Here is a 10,985-nt window from a genome sequence, read left to right on the forward strand (position 1 = left end):
TGTTATCTAATGAGTATCTAATAAGTCCTTTATCCAGAATTCAATATCACACCTCATGTGTGAATAATTATAAAATTAGAAATATGAAAATTCACACAAATATATTATAAATATATATTTTTAAAAATTTATATATCATTCACAGTTTTATATAATATTGGTATTATTAAAAATTAATAAATTTTATATAAAAGAAAAGTTATCAAATAATATTGAAGAGTATGAAATTTTTAATAATATTATGAAATTTTTAAAAAGTATAATGATACGTTAAGTTTATAGAGATATTAATATTATAAAAAATTTAAAAACTTATAAAGCAATATTGAAGAGGTATTAAACCATTAAAAATATATAAAAAAAAAAAAGTGTAAATATATAATGGATACATCAAATCACAAAGATATCAATATTTATAATTACAAGCATGTAAACCAATATTATTTGATGAAGTTTTGAACATTGACTTTGATATTGATGAATAAGATTACATATAAATTTTTTATTAATTGTTATATTATGTTACCTTATTAGATTTTGATATTTGGTTGCAACATTAAGTTTTAATTATAATTTAGTTATTTAAATTTTTAAATTAACATATATTTGAACATAACTTTTTAGCTTTCAAATTGGTAATTTAATTTAAAATTTGAATTAACATAAAAAATAATATAAATAGTAATTATAACTAGTAAATGAACATGAAAAAGAATATGAAAAAATGTTTAGTTGTATATGTATTTTTGCTAATAATGCTTTGAAAATAGAAAAAAAGAGATTAGTTATCTTCAATGATATCACTATCATCCTATATTCATATTTTTGTATCTACCAAGCAAGCACTAAGAGGGATCAAATCTCTTTTCACTCTAAAAAAAGTTTGCATCTCAAAGATTTGATCCCTCTCATGGTAGATCCAAATTTAAGATCGACATAGGATAGTTTAATTATTAATTTCAATTATAGATATAAATATAATTATTAATTTTATGTTTTTTTTTTTTGACCAATTCAAAGTGTTAAACAAATTATTACAACATATAATTAGGTAAAACATGAGGCACATCTAATATTTCCTAGGCACATAAAGATTGTATTAGACCTTTGTTTTTGCACTTAATAACATTGAGTTTTGAGAAAGGTAAAAGGAATTTATCATGTTCTATGATTATGATGCAGGATATTTAGAAGATTTGGCAGTAGATTGTATCTAGTCGAAGAGATTTATGGGACCTGTAAAATCAATTAGCTTTGAGCACTAAATACTCCTCCATGTAGTTAGAATCTCACTTAGGGAGCATGATCCAATTTTTTAGATGTTTTGGAGGGAAAACAATCCTCCATTCAAGGAGGTTTCTCCTCACTCATATTTTATAAATAGAGGGCTTGAGTAACCCATTAGGTAGTTAGTAAATAATCGAAGTTAATGGAAGTGTTAGTAGGAGAAAGCGTTAGGAGCTTTAGTTCTCGAACCTTCTGATGTACAATAAATTTTCAATGAAAGACATTTTTTGTTCTTAGATTGTTTTTGGTCAAATCTTAGCTTCCTTGAGATGGATCTAGGATAGTTTAATTATTAATTACAATTATAAATATAAATATAATTATTAATTTTAGGTTTTTTATTTTTTATTTTTTATTTTTTTTATTTTTAATTTTATTTAATTTTATTTTGACCAATTCAAAATGTTAAACAAAGTATTACAAAGGTAAAACATAAGGCCCATCTAATATTTCCTAGGCACATAAAGATTGTATTAGACCTTTGCTTTTGCACTTAATAACATTTTCTTAGCTTAAATGAGTTATGAGGAAGGTTAAAGGAATTTATCATGCTCTATGTACCTAATGTGATTATGATGCATGATATTTAGAAGATTTGGCATAGATGATATTAATTCTAAGAGATTTATGAGATCCATCCCTTGTTATAGAACAATCAAACTCAATTGGATTTGAGCACTAAATACTCCATATAGAACAATCAAACTCAATTGGCTTTGAACACTAAATACTCCTCCATATAGTTACAAGCTCATTTAGGGAGCATGATCCAATTTTTTAGATGTTTTGGAGGGAAAACAATCCTCCGTTCAAGGAGGTTTCGCCTCACTCATATTTTATAATTTTTTAGATGTTTTGGAGGGAAAACAATCCTCCGTTCAAGGAGGTTTCGCCTCACTCATATTTTATAAATAGAGGGCTTGAGTAGCCCATTAGGTAGCTAGTAAATAGTCGAAGTTAATGGAAGTGTTAGTAGTAGAGAGCGTTAGGAGTTTCAGTTCTTGAACTTTTGATGTACAATAAATTTTCAAGTTAATGAAATGTATTTTTGGTTCTTAGATTGTTTTCCATCATATCTGAGCTTCCTTGGGTTAGGGCCAACCCCAGAAGCTTAAGACCACTTCAATAGTATTGTTCTTTCTACATCTATCCGTTTCCGAAAATTTATTTGTGAGTATTATTTTATGCAAAGCTAAATGGTTTTTTGAGCATTAGATGGTAGCTTTAGGAGTGATTATCTTATTATAATAGCATTTATTTTCATGAATTTGAATTCACTTTAGTTGCTAATATTTATTTGTTTTCTGTCGTTATATCTTGTTGCAACTCTAAAGTCCCTTGCTTTTGCAAAGATACATGAGGCTCTACAACCACACATTTTTTGAATAAGCCCTTTTACCATTTACATTATGACATTGAACTAAGTACTTTATCATTCCTTAACATTCATTAGCCCCCTATGTTTTCAAACCACTTCCTCAACACATTTCACTACTCGTTGGGTTGTCTAGAATAGCAAAACATGGACTCCTCAAATAGTTTGCATTTTTCTTCTAAAACTCATCCAAAATTGCATGCAACTCATGTTTCACGTTCAATATATTACAATATCCATGGAACCCTAGAGATGAAATTTAGAAGCAAAGAGACGAGGTAGATTCCTTGACCTATTTTGTTGTAGAAATTGTAATTTTCCTTCAGAATTAGGGTTTTCCATTTAGATGATTTATTTCACTTCATAGTAGAATAGACATTATTTTATTTCATCATAGTAAATTAACTGGGATGGGAATGGATTCTTAAACATGTAAAATAAGAATTATTGTCTATAGTGAATAAATAAATAAATATGTTTAGATTAAGGGAATTGTAATCCTTGTTATTTTGATTGGAATTTAATTTACAAAATAAAATAGATACTCACTAGATAATTTTTATATTCAAATTAACTTAGCCTTATAGTTTTCATTAAATTTAAGTGTCTTTGAATTTAATTAATTGTATCATTACCAAAATGAATTCTCAATAAATATGTTCTCTTAAAGTATGATTTAGCTACGTTGATGGATTAGATGTTAAATTTTGGACCTAGTCTATAAATATAGACTTCATGTTTTACTCAAGATTATATAGATTATATACTATATTGTTTTCAATCCATGTTGATGGTTTTAGATTGTAAAAAGTAGTGGTATCAACTCATAATACCATTTTTACTATTTGGACTTATTTTAGAAAATTGGGGTATACAAACTTCTAGGAGTAGATTGAGGCATAAAATGACATTTTCTGGGGGGTAAAAAATATCCTCTTAAGTGCAAAATATTTTCCTCTTATTGTACACATATAAACCCTTGCAATGATGTAATAATTTTCTCAAGAAGAGTTTGTATGCCACTCAAAAGTTGACCCTCCTATTTTTACCACCATAATTCTAGAAGATGCTATGGAAAAACCCATTATTCAAGGAAAAACGACTATCCATGTGACCATGAAGTAGAAGAATCTATAATATTCAATATTATAACTCCATTTAAGAGTTAAAGGAGTGAAACCTGACCACTAGTAGACTATCGAGTAGTGTTATAAGCAAGCCACTAGGATGAAAGGAGATTCCATTCTATTTGAGAGAATTTTGTTCCATGGGTGAGTAGAGTATATGTGTGTATAAAAAGAGAGAAAAAAATATAGAGAATTTGTATAATATAGTAGCCTACAGGCCATAAAATTTACTTCTTTGCACTTACCATTCAAAGAAAGAGAGCAAAGAAACCTCACCTTCAAGTTGGGTTTTCTCTCGGGTTATATCTTATGTTAATTTTTGGTTTGTAAATTTTTATTCCATAGCTCTATATTTATAAATAATTATAATTTATATACATTTGTAATAAAAAATAATTTATAAATCCTAAAATCTAAGAAGAAATAAACCCTTAGTGTAGATTTCAAAATTTTGAATATGAGTGTATACAAAGAGAGAAGACATAGAGGAATTGCATAATCTAGTAGAGGTTATAGACCTCACTTATTTTCACTTGCATCCATTTACCATTCAAAGAAAGAGAGAAAAGAAACCTCACCTTCAAGTTGGGTTTTCTCCTGAAGGGTTTCCGAAGTTATATCTTATGCTAATTTGTGGTTTGTGAATTTTTATTCCATAGTTATATATTTCTAAATAAGTATAATTTATATACATCAGCCATAAACAATAATTTAAAAATCCTAAAATATTAGATGAAATAAACCCTCAGTGTAGATTTCAAAATTTTGAATATATTTTAGTAGATCTATTGTGATGAATTGTTAACTCGAATATCCATCACAATTTACAAATCATATTGTTATTAGAGTAGTTTTCTTGGGGTATGTTGTGAATCTTTGCAAGGGATCGAGATCACTAATAAAAAATTCATAAAAATCCATCCGTTATTGATGAATATGTTAATAACACTCATCATCCTATAGAGGAGAATTTTTCACAGTTAGAAGCACAAGTTGCAAATATAAATCGTAAAGTGAACCCCCTCATGGATTTACACTCCACTCCACTCCATAAACCTCGCTTTACCATTCAATATTTGGGCAATTGAATTTGTCACTACATTTCCTAATAAATCTAAGAGAACTGTTGAAAAGTGTAACTAGGTTTGGTCTTCATAATGACATGTGATTATGATTTTATGTAATGGGATGTAAAGAAGAAAAATAAAATTATTATAATGACTTTCTTAATGGGTTTTATAGGAGATTTTATTTTTGATTCAAAACCCCCATTGAGATTGTTTAGGATTTCTTTGTCATCTACTCATAAAATGTTAGGTTCATTGTCATGTAAAGAAGTCATGTTACACTTTGTAAAAGATCAATATTTTCTATGTAAATGATCCTCCAAGAACTTGTCAGTCATCCTCTTCAAGTCAACCTACAACATGAAAGAACATGCTAGAAGAAGTTGTCCTAACCTCCAAAAATCATGTTGGCCTAAAGGACATATGATGAGGTGTATATAAATAACCACACTTGGCCTCCATCGGTAGCAAGCAAATCAACAAGCTTTCGGTCAAGTAGAAGTGGGAAGAAAGGGTAAAGAAGAAAGTGCAAAGAAAACGGCTACAAAGTAGTGCGAAGAAGTGAGAAAGAGGATTATTCTGGGTAAGTGAAGAAGGAATTTTCTTCTGCGGTAACAAAACTTTCTTCTAGGGCAGTGATGCAGGAGCATTTAGACCTAGTCAGCAATGTGATGGTATGATCACTTGTTGTGGATAACAAAGGGTTGGAAGGTAGGAGATTAACTAATTTTATTAATTTAAATGTATGAGAGTGTTTTATTTGTTGTCAAAATCTGACAAAAAAGGGGTATAAGTGGCGGATTGATCCTCCCTACATGGAGATCAGGCCAAGCACTTAGATTATCTAGTTTGAATAGGATATGAGGGATGTGAAAGCTTAAATTAGCATTTGTTTGAGAAAAGACTGGAGTGAAGAGATTCTTTACGGAAGAATGAGATATTTCTGGATCTGAACCAAATGGGTTCATGAATCCACATTTTGTATAAATTGTAATCTTTTGGAATGAGTGAGGGGTTAGACTCAAATGGAAAAATAGGATGGATGAGCGAGGGGAGAACTTAAAACAGTCGAGTGTGACTATTTCTTCTGTAAATAGTTATCAATATGAATATAGTGTGGATTGTGTATTTCTTTATGTAATTCAGTATTAAGTGTGTTAGAGTAGGTAGAGTGTGTTACACAGAGGTTAGATAGTGTAGAGAGAATAGATCAGAGCACGAGATGTTCTGTACATTATGTAAAGACTATTATGAACAAAAGGAGTTTGTGTACAAATCTTGTTTTGCGTGATCTTTTGTTATGTGATTGGTTTCATAGATCGTAGGCCAAATCCTCTATAATTACAGTGAACAGTTAAGAGCCTGGATATGTTTTAAGAAACCAAAGTATATAGTTTAGAGACTGACTAACTTGGCGAAAGCGCTAAGTCTTGGCAGAACTTGTTAAATTTGTGAAGAAACCCCAGAATAAATCAGGACCGTCCGTTGGCTGGCAGATCCGACGGTGATCAACAATTGCAGGGGTAAGAGTGTATGGATTTCTTGATCATGGCTGAAGCCCCGCACTCACTCCTAGTCGTCGATCTCATATTCAACTCTTAGGTCATAGTCAACTGCAGGAGTTAAGCTGTTTTTAAATTGTGTGCTAGTTGATGTCCCGCAAACCATAGATTTGATGGCCTCTTATATCCAACAGATATCGGGTCATAAAGTAATCGATCTTTAATTTCAAAACCAGACCCGAGAATTTAGAGATCAAGGATTTATATTCCTTATCGGCTCCGTAAGCACAGTTAAATGGCATGCATGATCCCCATCCGATGTCGATGTTGATCGTTGGATCAAGTGTGTTTGATCAAATGGTGGGGGATCACCGATTAGGTTGGTTTATCGGGTGAACCATAAACCATCGGATTGAAAGCATAAGATCAACGACAAATAATTAATCCAATAATATTTGTGGGAAAGGAAGAGCCAATAAGAATTGAACTGGGATTTATTTTTTCTCGATTGCAATTGTATGCGTTTGGAGTGGGTCCGATGTTCGTTGGTGGGTTTTGTGTTATTCTGTTGTTTGGTGATTGGTCGGGTTTTGTTAAGATCCACTAATGCAAAGGCTTCCATTGTATATGGGGACCCATAACTCATAGGTCCACATGGGATTTTTAAAGGATGTCAGTTTTCTGGCATCATTTTTGGTATCACAGCTAGACCAATGCTCTGTGGAGTTTGGTTAAAGGGATTAATTTTATTCTTAGCAAGTAGCCGTGACAAAGAAGTGAATGAAGTGATTTCCGCAAAGAAACTATAAGGAAAATGTCTTGGGATGATCATAAGGACATTGGAGATACCTGTCAGAATTATTAATTAGAGGCAATTTGATATTCTGTCAGAATTGTTGAAATCTAGGAATTACTACAAGATATTGCAGATCTAGTAAGAAGATTTATTTTGTGATTTTACAGAGATTTTTTTTGAATGTCTGAAGAACAACAAGGGAGTGAAATTTTAGAGGAGAAGATTTTTTCCTTTCAGGAAAATGAAATTTCCATGTAGGTTGATTGAATGATTGGTCTGATTTAAAAGGTAAATTGAAGTAAAAGGTTTTGAATTTAAAGCCAAATAGAAGAGTGGATTGCTATGACCGTGTTGTGGCCACAACCACCACCCTACTAAAATCTGCTCTGGGGAAAATTTGAATCGGTCCCCTAAGAAGCTTGATCTTTCGTTTCTCTGAATGATAGCTGGAGTTGTCGAATGGAATTATGTATTCAAAGCTAAATGGTTTAATGCTTTAATAATTATGGTTGCAATGTGTTTTGAGATTAAAATGGAAACTGTGACTTTTCATGCCTGAAGAATGTGATGAAGTGCTTGATGCTATAATCCGTGGGATCAGCCTAAAGTTTCCTGAAGTTTGAATCTTGTCCGGTGTTAAAACCTTGCCTAAGATAGCAGGAGTCCAAGATCATTGTGTGATCACTTCCCCAGGTCACTGAACTCTAGATTTTAGGGAAATTCCTTGGGGGCTCTCAGTTTATAGTACCAAATGTGAATAAGTGAAAACAAAATTAGAAAGATATGTGTCTCCATTGCGCCGAAAGACTTTAACCATTTCATTGCATGGCTATCTATTTCACCTTTAATCTTCAGTTTCCCCTAAAACATCGCCTAGCAAGTTTGGAGCCATTACCGTGCCGTGTCTAAATAAGGATTATCACGCCCACTTGAGATTTAGAGCCTGACGGATTCACAAAGTTCCCCAGTTATTGAGTCTGTCTTCCTGTGAAAGTTTGATTACGGTAAGGTTCATTTTGGGCGTTGTTTTCATATCTTCCATGATTATAGCTAATCTTAATCATTTCTATAGGTAAGGACCAGGACAGGAAAAGTGAGCTCGACAAGCTGAGGCAAGGGGCCTCAGGAATGGTTACGAGGAAAAGATGCAAGCGACACATGACCGAAATAGAGGAACTTATGATAGGCAATAGAGAAGGCGTATACAGTCTAGAGCTATGCAATAGACTACGACAATTTCTTCTTGCTTATCCTCCCTCGAGCCCTTCCACTCCTGTAACAGAGATTTTAATTGCAATTGCTGACTTGCAAATGGATCTTACATCATGGAATACCTATCCAATAAAAGGAGGTGCAGACTTAAAAGATTGATTTCATATGTACATTGCCCTTTGGATCCTAGAAAAACACCTTCGTCTGCTTGATTTATGCGAGTTTGATAAGGTTCTACAGGAAGAAACAACCACACAACACTCTACCTCACAATTTGATGAGTAAATGTGTGAACACAACAAAGAAACTTTGAATGAGTACGAGGTCATTGTTAATCACTCGGCTGAATGCTCGGTTGATTTGGAAAATGCAATCGCAGTCATGGAGAGGTAGTGGTGGGAGCATTGGAGAAACAGTATTCTGAGGTCTTGCTTTCTTTGAGAGATGGTATGATGCCAAAGAAATTTGGTCTTAAGTACATGTAAAAGTTAACCAGAGGTAATGATGAATGTCTTTATAGTGTTCCCAATCAGTTCGGATTGTTCTTTTTTGGGGAACACTATCAAGAGGATCCTTGATGTGTTTCGTCCTAAAGTTGAGACACAACTCAGGTCTTGGGAATCTTGCCTGCTTACACCTACAACTAGAGATAGGAAGATGGTATTTGGAGAGAAAATGAATCGAATAAATGTCATGTTAAGAACTAAATATAAGTCTTTCTTGCAAGCTGTTGTAGAGAAACTCTTAGACAATACACATGGACAATGTATAACTAAACTCAAACGAATTCTTCAAGACACAAAGGGAAAGGGAGGTGATAATGAAATTAGAGAAAGAATGCAGCCCTTAAACGATAAATGCATGGACACTACCTCTCGTATGCATGATAGATTTGCCAGCCAGATTTTTGTTGCAAACAGAAAAGAAAACAGATCTTGGTACAAAGGTTCTTGTTTTGCCTTGGGGATTCTAGATGATACCTTTGCATCTTTGATGCAGACGTTGCAAGGACATACTCTGCAAGAAAAGGATATAGAACCACCACGTTGTATAATGGAGGCATGCTCCATGCTAAGTAGAGGTACTCCTGATAGTGCAGATCCATCAATTTATTATTGCCTCCAAATACATCTTAAATCAAGCCAGATGTTGGATGGCGAGTGCATTGTCTTCATTTTCCTTTAGGAAATAAAAGTGAATAGCATTCATTCAATACGTGCACGAAGCGATGGCATGCAGTCATCCCTCCTTCTATTGAGATCCATTCATTCTTCTTTAGGAAATAAAATGCTCCAGCAGCAATGGCTTCAACGTGTCAGCAGTTTCATTAACTATTTTATTTTGTATATTTTAATTTTAATATTGAAAGGAACAGGGAAGACGAAAAGGTCGTGGAATACCTACACTCAGTTCTCTTGCTATATAAGTATTGCCTCTCAATATGAAAGGAGGAATTTTTTTTAGCAAAACACGGTTCGATTTTATTATGCTAATAAAGAGGATTGTTTCAGTCAAGAACAGGCCTTTCGTAGTTTCGATTTATATCTTTGGAATGAGAGCATTGTTGCTGGCATGAGGAGATATAGGTTTTTTTTTTGCACAGTAATGACATACAATTTATGATTAGTCTTTGTTATTCGAATGTAATTTTTTAGCATGGTCAATTCATGAGTGGTCTCCTATTTGAAACAATATTAAACATCAGTTGCAAGTTTGATTTGTACGAAATGGAATGTATATTCCTTTATGAGTAATTAGATTTCAATTAAGCTTAACACAACCTTGTTCATCGGTGAACCTAGTAATTGATTCATTTGAACTTGGAATACATATATGATGTTTAATCTCTTTTAATAATGATCCTGCAGGATAGGTTAGAATAGTTAGGAATAACACAAGCAGGTAGAATTAGTATAGATAGGGCATGATGCACATAGGTTAGTTGTTTCTTTTGTTGATTTAATTGAAGTCTTCCTCAAGGAAGAAATCTTTCAACACCTATAACTGTTTACGAGATCCTATAAAACCCGTCGGAATTAGGCACTCCAGACAAAAGCAGATGTAATTGGGGTTTGCAATTGGGTTATTTCCCCTTGTTGGCACAACAAAAATTTGCAGTGACAACAAATTGGCGCTAGAAGGAGGGCCTGAACCACCGTTCACATCTTTTCAGGATTTCATCTATAAATGTTGTGCATGGATTCTAAAAGATTAATGTATGGAGTGTAAAGGTCGAAAAGATCCTTCCACCAATTTGGAAGAGCCTCATTTCCAAGAAACAGATGTCCCTCTAAGTCCCGTGTTTGGGTTACCAAAGGAAGAGAGACTTTTGGAGTATCTTGTCACTCAGGAACAATAAGTCAAAGCACTCACTCGTTCTTACACTCGTTCCCTCTTTCAGCTCCCCAACTTTCATTCTTTATCTTTGATAGCTAAAAGAAAGCCAAGGATCTTTCCCATAATCTGTGCTTGGAAAATCAAGAAAATAGGCATCCCTGTCTTGATTTGGAAGATCCTAACAAAGAAATCCCAGAGGAAACCTTCAACCAGAAATTCTCAAATCATAATATGGTTAACGTTCCTCCTCCAGGTGGGAATCAACCTCCACCACCTCCTCTA

The sequence above is a fragment of the Pinus tabuliformis genome, chromosome 2_2 (assembly GCF_031772625.1).
Source record: "Pinus tabuliformis cultivar Carrire ecotype Pingquan chromosome 2_2, CPIR1, whole genome shotgun sequence".
NCBI lineage: Eukaryota > Viridiplantae > Streptophyta > Pinopsida > Pinales > Pinaceae > Pinus > Pinus tabuliformis.